Source organism: Manis pentadactyla, chromosome 13, assembly GCF_030020395.1.
Source record: "Manis pentadactyla isolate mManPen7 chromosome 13, mManPen7.hap1, whole genome shotgun sequence".
Classification (NCBI taxonomy): Eukaryota; Metazoa; Chordata; class Mammalia; order Pholidota; family Manidae; genus Manis; species Manis pentadactyla.
The window spans coordinates 102,037,697-102,051,292 of record NC_080031.1 but is presented as its reverse complement, the minus strand read 5'-3'; positions in this window follow the sequence as shown (position 1 = coordinate 102,051,292).

Genomic DNA, 13,596 nt, shown 5'->3' with positions numbered 1-13,596 from the left:
ATCATTATTAACAGTTCTGCAGTGGGAAATCTAAAGTGGAGTACCACTTTGTAAGGGAGGAATCTCATTTTAAAAAGTAAAAACAAGTTGCAACGCGCTTATCTGTAATCTCCACCTCCACAGATAGGTGCGAAATTCCATCTGCAACTGTTTTCTCAGGGTGTCGCCCCATCCCAAGTCAAATGACAATGTTGGATGTCGGATGCCCTTGCAAGAATGACAGGGGTATTACAACTGGCAGCAGGCCAAAGCCTGGGAGTGGGTGCGGGGGAGCTGAGGGGGCCCCTCTCAGGCCCTGGAGGAGTCATGCGCCCTGATCTGGGATGGTGAGCAGGGACTTCAGAGACTGCGAGTGGCTCTACCTGCCCCAGTTAAGATGCAAGTCAGAATCAGCCAAGCTTTTCTGGCATGAACACTGTGGGCAAAAATTCTGGGACATAGCCCCTGCCTCCCGAAGTTTACAATCTTCAATAAATTAATCTCATAGAAGCTGAATTGCTTAAGGTCGGGATTAAGATTTTCAGGTGTTAGTGTAAGAAACGTAGGTCCAGTTTGGTCAGACAGGTAATCACGACCAAGGTGCTCCGGGATCCTCCCTAGTGGGACCCCACCTCCAGCTATAGTACTGTGGGTCTAGAGACAAGCTACTTCTCTGCCTTTTGGTTTCCTTGCTGATACAAGCAGACTGATAGTTAGACCTACCTCAAGGAGTGTGTTCAGATTCAATGAAATAATGCATGTGGAGTGCTGAACACAGGACCTGACATGCAAACAGGGCTCAAAAACCAGGAGTGGTCATTGCTGACAAGATGTGCTTCTCCTTCTGGGAAGCTTGATGACCAATCTTGCAGCTCCGGGTAGGCTGCTTACGGAGGACGGTAAGAGTCAGGGGCCACCTGCCTGGGGATCACGAATGTCTCAACCACACTACCGTCCACTTATGCAACGGCAGGGGGAGTTCCTTAATGGATAAAAGTCCAGGGGCTCTGTAGATCCCAGCTCCTACCACTATGTGTCCTTGGGCAAATTACTTCATTTCTCTGGTTCTCAGTTTTTCTCATCTGGAAAACGGGGTTGTTGTGAGGATTATACAAGATAGCACACAAAGCCTTTAGCATATAACACTCAAAGCATTTAGCATATAATAAACACTCAATAAGTACAACCCAGAAAGACCGCTGTGCCCCACGAGGGTACAGGAACCTCTTACTGCAGCTGGGAAATAAGTTGGGCCTTGACCTCAGCTGTGAGAACAAGGAAGGAGGTCAGATCAGCCACAGGGCAATTTGGACAGGAGGCAAACCTGAACAAGGACCCCTGACAAACTCCAGGGGTGCAGATCTTGGGGCAGGATGAGGTCTGCCATCAGGAATCCTCATGTATGCCTTGCTGCAGGCAGGGAACAAGGCCAGTCATTTTCCGGGCTTTCTGAAATTCAAAAACTTGAAGTTTTTTTAAAAAACAGCACACACACACAGAAATGGGTTTCTTTTTGCAGCTGTTTTGGTATTTGGGGAGCAATTTACCAACTTCAAGTTCAACTTAATGAATTTGGGGGTAGGCAGCTTCCATGGGGGTTCTGCTTCCTAGCAGTCTGCGGTGAAGAGGGCCGAGGCGGCGGTCGGTGGGGAGCAGTAATAGTAACAAGTTTTGTATTTGTCATCGGAATGGACCCCCCGGGCACAGGGGTAGTGCCCGGGGCCACTCAATGGTGTATTTGTCATGTGGCCACAGACACAATCAATTGACCCCCTTACACACTGGTGTTTATTAGCCATTGTATAAATATTTCACCCCTCCCCAGCTGACACATAATCTCTTCTTTGCTGCCTCTGACAAATGAACATTTCTCTGTAGACTCTTAAATGAGTATGTGTCACAGCTATGTCACTGATTAATTTTTTTTACCACCACGAACAACGATGCATAGAAATGTAACTTATATTCATTTTCCGGCTTGAGCCCAGCTGTCTAAAAAATTCCACCAGCAGCTACGACTGACAGACAGCCATCCCAGCGCTTGGGCGTGCCGACATGGGGTTGTGTGAGTGGCAGCTTGTTAATTACAGGCTTTCTCTTCCGGCCTGGCTGCCGGGTAACCAGCCACAAGGACTTTAATCACTGTTGGGGCCCGGAAGGGCCTGCTTCCGAGGGCTCCAGGGACTGGTTCCCCAATCCAGCCTAACCACACACATTTTTTTCCTCCAAGTGTTGGCCACCTTCTCCTCTGGGCCTTAGTTTGGGGGTGTCCCTGAAGTCACTCCGGTAACATTCGTTGCCACCTTAAGCTCTTTGCCCAGTGATCTGTGAGATCATGAGGGTAGCGACTGGGTCTTACTTGCTAAGCACAGGGGCTCCAGAAATATTTGCTGACATGAAATCAGCTAAGGTGCAATTATTGTACAATGTGCTAGCTGCTTGACATGTATCATTCATTTCATCTTTTCCTTGAATATTCTGGAGCCCCTACTATGCAGTCCTATAGACCTAGGGCCAGAGGTAAAGGTGTCAATTGTTTGGAGAAAAAAATGAATATGTGGTTAGCCTGGGGTGGGAAGCCAGCGCCTGCAGCCTGCCCAAGCTGGCCCTTCCTGGGCCCAACAGTGATTAAGATCCTTGTGGCTGGCTACTGGGCAGATAAGCCGAAATGAAGTTTACATCCTAGTGGTGGAAAACTGGAGGTTGTCGGGTAGGCACCGTTTGTAGCCCAGCTTGCAGCTGAGGAATCCAAAGGACAGTTCCTGCCCCTGGAGCTGGGCTAAGGGCTGTGTCATCTGACCCCAGAGCCTGCATACCCGACAGTCTCTGCCAACCACCCCAATCCCACCATCCTTTCCCAGGGCTGCCTCAGTTTCTCCTCCACTATGCTCCCCTCCTTTTCTTCTCCTTCACACTTTCCTGTCCTTGGCAGATTCTTGAGTCACCTTGGGCCTCAGAGCAGACCCAGCATCCCTGCCCCCGCCCCGACCATCTTCCTCTGCTGCTTCCCCTCCCCATCCCCCCACCCACTGGCACAGGACTGAGCCTTCAGCAGGTGTCTAGGCTGCCCCCGTCCTACCCCCTACCTCCACGCACCTGTGTCCCTCCCCCAGTGTCATCTAATCACTGGCTAGGAGCCAATTGCATGACGCCTGGAGACACTTCCAGCAGGTGAACTAGCTCACACCAGCTCCACCACTGCCTGCTAGGCTCTCAAGAGACTGACCAGTCACATAGAGACCCGTCCCCCTGCACCTCAGGGAACTGATACTCCCTTATGCCATGTCCATGGATTCCACACAAATCAGTCAAAACCACTGGTGCATGTGAACAGGCAGAGAGTGTGCAGTGGAGTCGGTCTGAACTGCAGTTTGTTATCCACTGTGTGTCCTTGGGCTAGTCACTCGTTTTCTTCTTGTTGTACAGGAGATGTTGTATGCCTGGCACAGGATATGCTAGTACGTGTTTCACAGGCTGTTGGGGGGGTGGAAAGAGCTCAGGGGCTCATGCACTGTAGGTGCAGAGAGAATGGCCGAGTCTTTCCTTGCAAGGACAGAGTTTTCAAGACTGTCCCATCTTGACCAATCATCTTCCAGTCAGAGAAGAAAAGCTGGCCAAACCTGCCTCCTGAGACAGTGCATGTGCTGCTGATACCCCAGCCAACACCTCACCTAGGAGGTGGCCCTCTGCGACCCCAGGTACCAGGTAGTCCCACCCCACTCCCTCCAGGGCTGTGGGAGGAAGGGCAACTCAGGGAAGGAGGTGAAACTGCGGGGGGTGGAGCTGCCCAGAAGGTCTGATCTCACCTTCAATAAACATCATCCAAAAAGATGGCCTCATATGGACATTCAGTCCATGCAGCTCTGAATGAGGTACGTGTTTATTAGCCATTGAAAAGTCAAAAAACTCTCTGAGTTAAATATGACTGACCTCATTCTACTGGTAAAGAAATTTATATGACCCAGAGAGGTTACAGAAACTTCAAAAGGTCATGCAGAGCCAGGACTTAACTTGAACTTGGGTATACTGCCTTCCCAATGAAGGCCTCTACCACCATATGCCACCTCCCTCAGACCCCGTCCCCACTGCGTTCACCAGGCTCCCAGAGCAGGCACTGTGATGTCATCGAGAGCCTGCACTCTGATGCCGGGGCCCCATTGGACCTGCCCTGGCCGCCCCTTCCTTACCCACCCCTCGTGGGGACTTAGAAGAGCTAAGGGCAAGGTCAAAGGAAGACGCAGCCCAGATGATGCCGAGCTGGGTGGGGACCAGGATGACAGCAGGCCTGGGAGAAGGCTGATGCAAGAAAGAGACCCACACAACTGGCCCTTCAGCTGGAGGCTTGGCTCTGCCGTCCCCCATACATTTCCTTGTTCAAATGGAGCAAGGAGCCCCGGAAATCAGGACAGAAGCACCACCCACAGCTCTGGTCTCGATGACTCAGATTCCACCTCCCACAGCCTCCTCCTGTGTGTTTCTGAATGTGTGTGTACCCGAGCATGTGCCCCTCCAGGGCGTGAGGCTGTCAGCTGTGCGTGCGTGCGTGTGCAGGCACAGGGCTGAGTCTACAGATGCACATGCCTGAGCTGTGTCCATCTGCATACCTGTTCCAAGCCTGAGCCCTCAGAATATGATGACCAACAAGGTCAATGATAATCATAACGTCAGTAGCCATCATTTTCCTATGCTCAAAGGCACTGTGTTAAGCACTTTACCTGCCATATTGTGTGGAATCTTCACAGCAGCCTAATGAGGTGAGTACTATTATTATTTCCATGGTACTGATGATGAAACCAAGGCTCAGAGAAGTTAAATTGCTTTCCCAAGGCCACACAGCCAGGAAATGGTATAATTTTCAGATGCCAAAGACTGTGTGCAGTAAGATGTCCTTTCCTCCTTGCCCCTTCTAGGGAGTTTGGAGAAAAGACCCCAAGGCTCCTTTGTAACCAGAAATCAGCCAGGGTCCCTGAAGGAAAGGGGGCCAGAAGTCAGAATCTTGAAGGAGAAGGGATGGGGGACAAATAGCAGATAGATGCCTGAGCAGGAGGGGGCTGGGTAGCTGTCTCTCAGAACAGGTGTCAGAGAAGCTGTGACAGCCACTTAGAACCACAGTGGCAAGCCTCCTTTACATGGCGATTTGCATATATTTGCATGTATTTGCATCACCAAATCTGTGGAAACTGCCTTAATGGTCCCTGCCTCAGAAGACTGGCAGAAACTGAGAGGGTGGGAGTGACAGGGAGGGCCTAGGGAATTCGGGAACGGAAAGCAGGGATGGGCAATGCTAAGAGGCAGTTTCTTGGGGGAAAGCGGGAAGTTCCTCTCCCATGTGCCCTGCGGAGCTTCCACGCCCCAAGTCCATATCCCGAGGGCAGCAGGGAAGAGGGTGGGGGATTCAGAAACTGGGGACTGCAGAGGCGGTTTGGGACCTGGGTCAGCAGGCAGCACTCGGGAGGAAGGCCGATCCTCAGCCCCGGGTCCTCAGGACGGTCTCGCACTGCACCTCCCCACTAGGGGGGGCCGCCCACTCGCCGCCGGAGCTCTGTGGCCCGGTGTTGGAGCGCCACCTAGTGGACGTGAGCCGGAAGCGCCCCCTGCCTGCCTGTTCTGGCGCAGCCCCTTCCTCTGGCCATCAGCACGAATCCTCTCTGCTTCACCTGGTGGGAGGCAGCGGGCGGTGGAACCTGGTCCTGCAGCTCACGGTCTGAGTGGAACTGGGGATTGCGATTTTCCGGACGATCACCAGCAGGGAGTGACCCGCGGGGCGTCCCACGGGGCTCCGGCCCCATCTTCCTGTCCCCTAAGATGAGCTAATACAGCTGAAGGGTGAATAACTTAGATCTTAAAAATGAGAAAAGCACCAGCAGTATGACTTCGGCATATTAACCTCTGAGTCAGTTTCCCCATTTGTAAAATGAGGGTGATAGTGTTTACTTGTGAAAATGAAAATATAAGTTAAGAGCTTATTAGTAGGGTCAGGACTAGGGAAAAGCACGTGAGGTGCCAGGCGTACAACATTTAAGCACTTGGAACTTGCACAACGCAGAGACCTCCTTAAATGTGTGTCTTAGGCACCTCATTCTTTTCACCCGAGTCCTGGCCCTGCCTTTTAGCACATTGTCTGGCATGTGCTTAGCCAGCAGGAGCCATTGTTGATGTTGTCATACTGTCACTGCTGTGAGGATGCTAACGCCTCAGGAAGGCAGCACTCTACCGCCCAGCACCCCAGCTCCCATCTGGCCTGGTCTGCCAAGCGTGTAAAGCAAGACTGGAGGAGGATATTAGGTCACAAACTTTGTGTGGCTTTCATATTCCCTGTGACCAGCTGATAGACAAGAAAGGGACTCAGACACGGCTCACAGATGGTCAGGGTGATATACTGGTGAGAGTTGGAAGTGGATTGCTGCCACACCACACCATCTCGGGGTGATCCTAAAGGACAGTGGTGAAGGGAAGTCCCACCCAGTGTGCAAAGCTCTGAGCAGTACACTTGGTCAGCAGCTTTGTCTAGAGAAAGAGGTAGCCTGAGACGTGGATGTTCCTCAACTCCTGAGAAGTAGTGAATGGTTTGGCTGGTTGGTCAGGAGCCTAGAAAGAACACACAAAGACCAGTGGCAAAAAGGGCTAGACAAGGGTAGGTGGGCAGACTTCGGGGCCTGGACACCAAGTGTGCGAACTTCCGGGTCTCAAGGCAACACCCTGCAGAGCATGCGCTGCCAGGGGGCTCTTAACAAGGCAGGTGCAGTGATTCACCTGGTGAGTGAATCTCCTCCTGTCCACCCCGAATGCACAAAAGCCCTGAAGGGAGGGCTCACGGTGCCAGGGATGGGGTGATGCGTAGGCTCCCCGCACCGAGGCTGAGCTAGTTCTACCACTTTGAGGGCTCAACAGTGAGACCTACGCCTCAGTACAGTTCTCTTCCTCAGAAGACCAGCCACACGGTGGATTGCACTGAACCCCTTCCTTCCTCCCTGGAGGGGAGAGCGATTCACCCTTCCTGGAACCAACGTGGGCTCGGAATTTGGCCTTGTCTTCCTTGCCCACAGTGCCTCTGCAGAGAAGGTGTGATAGTGGGGTCGTCTAAGATTCTCACACTTTCAGCTCTTACATTTAGGTCTTTGATCTGTACTGAGTGAATTTTTGTACTTAGTACGAGGTTATATGGGCCCATGATAACAGACTCATTGGTCTTACTCGGTTGTATCATGCCCCCTGGAGGCGGCAAGCTTGGTGTCCAGGCCCCGAAGTCTGCCCACCTACCCTTGTCTAGCCCTTTTTGCCACTGGTCTTTGTGTGTTCTTTCTAGGCTCCTGACCAACCGGCCAAACCATTCACTACTTCTCAGGAGTTAAGGAACATCCACATCTCAGGGCAGAACAGAGAAGCAGCCTGTTGATTGCTCCGAACACCCTGGTAGGGGCATGACCCTGTGGGTTTGGACCCTGAGCTCCTTGACATGGTGTTTGGTTTGAGCAGAACTGTGTCTCCTATACCTAGAAATTACAGGTCCCAGAATCAGTGTGGAACTGGGAGTGGCCCATCTCACTCTCAGATTTGCACATCTGCTTCCTATCCCCAAACTTGGGCTCTGCCAGTTAGAGATCCTAGTTCACAGGAAGGGAGCACAGTCATATTTCCACTAAAGTGGCAGCTCGGGCTGTCACTTGGCCACCTTAGGCTCTTCATGCCAGGGTACCAATAGCAAAAGGGCATTATCACACTAGCCAAGGTCATTCATCCTGATTGCCACGAGGAACCAGGGATGTAGACAGAATGCAGCAGACACACTGAAGTCAAGGAAAGGTATGTCTGGACCCAGCTAGGGGATCCACTGGGCATCTCTTAGAACCTTCCACGCAGTGGTAATTGACAATGGATAACCTCAGTGATGACATTCCCAGAGGGCAAGCCACCAAGGGACGAGACCTCTCAGAGATGGATGTCTGTATGATCTCATCAGGCAAGTGGTCCAGATCTGCAAAGGTGAGAGAAGCAGGGAGATAATACCCATTGCGGACTCACTCAGGACAAGCCGCAGCAGAGGGGCTGTGGCTTGCTTCATTAATCCTCTTGCCTTGCCTTGATCTTCCTTGAGATCACATCCAGCACCCCCTTGAAAGGGACTTGTTTCCACTGAACTGTACCTCCCTTTTTGAGGAAAAAGTGATGACAGCTTTGTTCTCTGGGAAACAACCCCGGAGCCCCATGTTGTGGCATGGACATTCACGTAGTGGGAGGGTGAGTGGGTCTCCGTGGCCTCAGGGGTGGACAGTATCGAGACACAAACCTTTCTTCTTAAATGCCTTGACCACCCCTTGCTCTCTCTGACGTTGCCCCCGACTTTTTAGATGAAAGGCCACACTGTGCAGTGTGGGATCGGGTTTCCGAGTGCCCCCCAAGCTCTGGATGACAGAACCCAGAAGCCTGGGTGAACTCTGGCCTGCGGGATAGGTCGCGAGTGCAAGCTGGGGGCTGCTCCAAGGTGCGCTTCCCCCTACAGCCTTCTGGGGGAGGCCCACCTCCACTGGGCTCCCGTGCTGGCCGAGCAACCTGCAGCGTCTTCCTGCAGCCCTTCGCGGTCAAGCAGTAAGGCTCTGCACCAGCTTGCCTCGCAACTTCCCCGCCCATATTTCCCTTTTCTTCACCCGCAGCCCCCTGGACGTTCACCTGAATCCTGGCCACAAGCACGGCTCCCAGGGGACCTCAGATGAAGGGTTCCTGAGCGTTGTTTTCCCATGTGTCCGTACGGTGGTCACGGTCAGAGCCTGAGTCTGATCGCGCCGGCTGCTGAGGCCCAAGAAAGAGGCCCCAGGGGGGAGGCAGCCAGCCACTTTGCAGATGAGGGTGACAAAGTGGGTGGACATCTTAGAGAAGTGGGCAGGGCAGGCAGGGGCAGGAAGGAGGGAGAGGAGGGCAGAGGCTACAAAGTTCAGTCCCAGGGAAAGTTATCCCTGTAAATGCGTCTATGCAGGGAGTTTTCCAGGAAGGAGAGGCTCCACCCTGGTGGAGAAGGAAGGACAATATTCCCTGCCCCCACCTGGGTAGACACAGCTGTCCACACTCCTCTGAGGGCCCCCAGGTTCTGGGTGGGGCAGTGCCTGACTCTCAGATGATCCGCATAGTGAAAACACCAGGAGTGAGTAGGTGGTGCTGGGACAGGAGGGGCAGCACCAGGGGGAAGGTCCAGAGTGACAAACTGTGGTGGCCGCCTTTTCCAGGGCAAGGCCAAGAGAGGCTGGACTGCAGCTGAGAGACGCCCCTCCTGGCCTGGTGCCCCGCCCTCTGGCTACTCCAAATCCCCCAGTTCATAAACACTGCAGGCCCAGGGCACAACCCCGGCTCCTGAGGATAGCCTCACACTTCAATGGAGTTGTGGGCCCCAAGAGGGACAGGCCAGCAGCACCTGGGTGGCAGGACAAGAGGAAGTTCAGGCAAAGATTGAAAAAGAGACTAAATATCCCTCATGTCACCCCTGCACCCACCCTGCCTTTCTTTAGATGTGTGGAGAGTGCACGGGGCTAGGGGCTCAAACCATGGTCTGCTAGTTCCTGGAGTCCTCCCAGTTATTCTTCTGCTCCCAAGCAAGACCCCATTTTTCCTGCCTTTTCAAAACTGAAGGAGGGGCAGAGTAGATGAGGAACCTGAGCCCTAGGCAGTCAGCCCTGCCTGCCTGAGATAGAGAAATAGGACTGCAGGGTCCATTTGTGATAGAGTGCATGGATGTATTTCTAAAGGGGGGTCCATAACTGTCGTCAGGTTCCCATTCAAGTTTGAGATCTGCCCGTACTACCCAGTATGGTAGCCACTAGCTACATGTGGCTATTTAAGCTTAAATTAATTATGATAACATAAAACAAAATAACTCAGCTCCTCTGGGTCACCAGCCACATTTCATTGTCTCAGTGGCCACATATGGCTTGTGGCTACTGTGGTGGACGGCACAGATACAAACGTGTCCATCATTGCAGAAAGTGTTTTTGGTGAGCACTGCCCACTAAAAAAAAATTTTTTTTCCCAGCTTAATGGAGGTATAATTGACAAATAAAATTGTATGAATTTAAAGCATGCAGTGTGATGATCTGATGTACATATATATTGTGAAATGATTGAAGTCAAGTTAATTAATACATCCATTGCCTCACATAGCATTTGTGTGTGAGGGGGTAAGAACATTTGAGATCTACTTTCTTAGCAAATTTCAAGCATACAATACAGTATTGTTAACTATAGTCACCATGTTCAACATTAGGTCCTGCCCATTAATTTTATGCACAGAGAAACTGAGACCTAGAGAGGGGGTAACTTGCCCAAGAACCCAAAGGAAGTCAGTGGTAGCCACAGGATTAGGTGCCCTTCATAAAACATCTTGCAGCAAAATTGCATAGAAATATCTTCTTACAGATGCAGCTCATGTCCACAGCCTGGGGTGGAAGGACAAGGGGCTCTAGTTGCAGGTGTGGGGACGGGGGAAGGGAGGTGTTCCATATTTATTCCTCTCCTCCCCCTTCCCAGCGCTGCCCCAGCCCTTCAAGATAAAGGAGACTTAGAGGCCTGGCACTCCCTCACCTCCCCCATAATGACTGCATCCTCACAAAAATGTGAGAAGGGCAATGGGGAGGGGCTGTATGGAGGGGAAGCTGAAGAAGGGAGATGGGGGTCGGGGAGATGGCACAATCCTCATTCAGAGAAATTGGGAATGGGGAGGGCTGTGCAGATCCTAACCAGTCTCCTCACAGCCATCTTCCTAAAAATCCAAGCCTGAACCTACCATCCCATGCTTAAATGCTTCTTGGAATGGGGACTGAATTCTAACCAAGAACTATGGGAGGTCAGCATGGCCTGGTCCCTGAGATCTTTTAATCTCAGCTAGTTCCAACTCCCATCTTTTTGCTCTCTATTACTCATCATACTTGCCCCCACCTCAGGACCTTTGCACGTATGGTTCCTCTGTCTAATATACTCTCCCTCCCACCCTTAATTAGCTCCTATCCATCTTTCTGATCTCAGCTTAAGCACAGCTTCCTGGAGAAGTCTTCAAGACCTCCAGGCCAGGTCAGCTTCCTCTGTTATATGTTCTTACGGTGCTTCCCTCAGAATACTCATCTCTGTAATTATACACTTATTTTGGAGCTCTTTGATCAATGTCTCATACCCCTAGCAGACCATGCTCTCCACAGTCTATTTCTGCTCATTGTTATATCTCTGAGCCCTTGAGCGGTAGTTGCTCCAGAAGAGATGCTCAGTAAAAATACATGAAATAAATGAAATGATTGAATGGAAGTATTTCTTCCTGCAAGAAACCAGCTCCTCAGAGCCCACCCCCACCCCAACTGGCCCATCTCTTCAGAACCGAATATGGGTGATGGCTGTGCCCTCTACCATCCAGAGAGGAAAGGCGGGGAAAGGAGTGAGCCTGGGGGCCCCTGGAGACAATGGAGGTGATTGGGAGTTGAGGGGTGACAAGAAATTGGATGGGAAGTAACAACAGTGGGGGAACCGACAAGATGAAATCTGGGAACCTCGTAAGATGGGAGAAATACAAGTGCAGTGTGGTCCAACTTGGCAATAGGATGCCATGGGATGACTGGTTAAAACAAGATCAGGGTGCATCCCATGGGGTAACAGGAAAGGTGATTTTAATTCAGAGTCACTGGGAAAGTGACTGGTGCAAATAGCAACAAGGAATGGGAAACATTTTTGAGCACTTAGTGTGCATCAAGCCCTTCCCACATATCCACATATTTCCATGGATTAATCTTTACAATGACCCTGTGAAACAGGCACTATTATCACCTCAATTTTGCAGATGAGGAAAGAGGCACAGAGAGATTCAGTAACTCTGTCAGGTCACACTGCTGGTAGAAGCAGGGGATTTGGATTTAGAGACTGCTTTTAATTACTACATCATACCATCCGCTTTCAGTGAACAAAATGGTCCGCTAAGCGACTGTGACTGTGGTAGACCATGGTCTGGGGGTGGGGGGGCGGTGCACAAAGAGAGATTTGCAAGGGGGTATTGGAAAATTCCCTTCCACATTGCCTGCTGCTTGACTGCCTGTTTCCTCTGCTCACTGGTGCCCCTTTCATTCCACGGGTTAGAGTTAAGATGTACTGAAGTCGGGTTCCTTCTAACTCCTTCCTCCCTGCAAAGTGCCAGAGAGGCTACATAAAACTGCACGACAAAGAACACGGCAGAGAGAAAGACCGGGCTGGCGGTGGGAAGGACTTTAGGGAGATGGGAGATCGTGGAGGAAGAAGTCCCAGACAACTGAGGTCTGTGAGCCACGCAGAAATGTTGCTATAGGCTATAAGGTCTTCTGAGAGATGAAACATTGGCAAGCCTGTTCATTCTTTCTTGTTTCCAGACTATATCTTATTTTTAAACTGTGGCTCCATGCATATACTGGGTTACACGAGCCCTGTAGCTTATATTTGGATGAGGCCAGAACGAGCAGAGCAGATGATGATGGTCAATAATGCAGGCTTCCTTGCCAGGGTGAACTGGTGGGGCTTCAGGGGTAGGTTTGGAGTGGATTCCTTTCTAGTACCCTTTGCCCACCAGGCCCCGAAGGAGCCACAGACGATTTCCCAACAGGAAAAGTCCCCACAGCCCTGGTTATCAGCCATGGCTGTGCATGGAGTAAGGTGAGTCCCCTGGCTTGACCTGGCATTGCTGATCCTGCAGCAGGTGGACACCTTGGACAGCGAGGATGAAGGGGCTCTGGCTAGGGTGCAGGGACCCAAGACAGCCTCCAGGGAAAAGTCCCTCCAAAGGACACTAGCCACCCACCCAGTCTCACTCTCATTCGTGTGACCTGGTTCCCTTGCACACTACCATTGTCCCCGCTCTCTTTTCCTGGATGCCGCAGCTCTTTGGGGACATTCCCTGACCACTCTCTGTCCTCAGTTTCTCAGACCAGCGTCCTCCCTTCATCTACATCATTGTGGGACGCACACACCCCTACAAGGAAACAACTGACTCGGCGTTCTACTCCTTTCTTAAGTATTCAGAGAAAAGACAGACTCCAGCATTCCAATGCCCCCTTCCTGGAGCCTGCTGACCTCCCTGCCACCTCTCCATTCGGGTTAGGGCTGACATCCGCTGCTGTGACTCCTGGTTGGCACCCCCCACCACTCCCCAAGCACCGAGCTGGGCAGAGGTCAGTCTCAACACAGGGATTCCTGGACGGCAGATCCGTAGAGTAGAATTTGGGGAGCCACCGTACCCAAGGGCAGGGTGACAGTGGCTTCAGCCCTTGTCTTCTGGAGCCTGGGACGCCTCCATTCACTGCCTTCATTCTCACTCATCTCTGTCTTGACCTGTTCCTGCCCTTGAGAAGGCTGAGAATGGAAGGGGGGGGTGGGGAAGGAGAGACGTGTGCCTCCCTGGTCAGAGCCCAGGCCCAGGGATACTCCCTCTCCTAGCTGCCAATGACCCTAGAATGAAAGAGTTCTCTCTGACCCGCTGTGCCCAGGCTACAGGAATCCTCAGAGTCTGCCCTGTCCTCTCAGCAACAGATTATGGGGTCACAGAGAGAGACACAGACAAAGGTGCAGAGAGACAGAGACAGAGGCAGAAAGAGACAGACACACAGAGAAAACCACAGAAAGATCCAG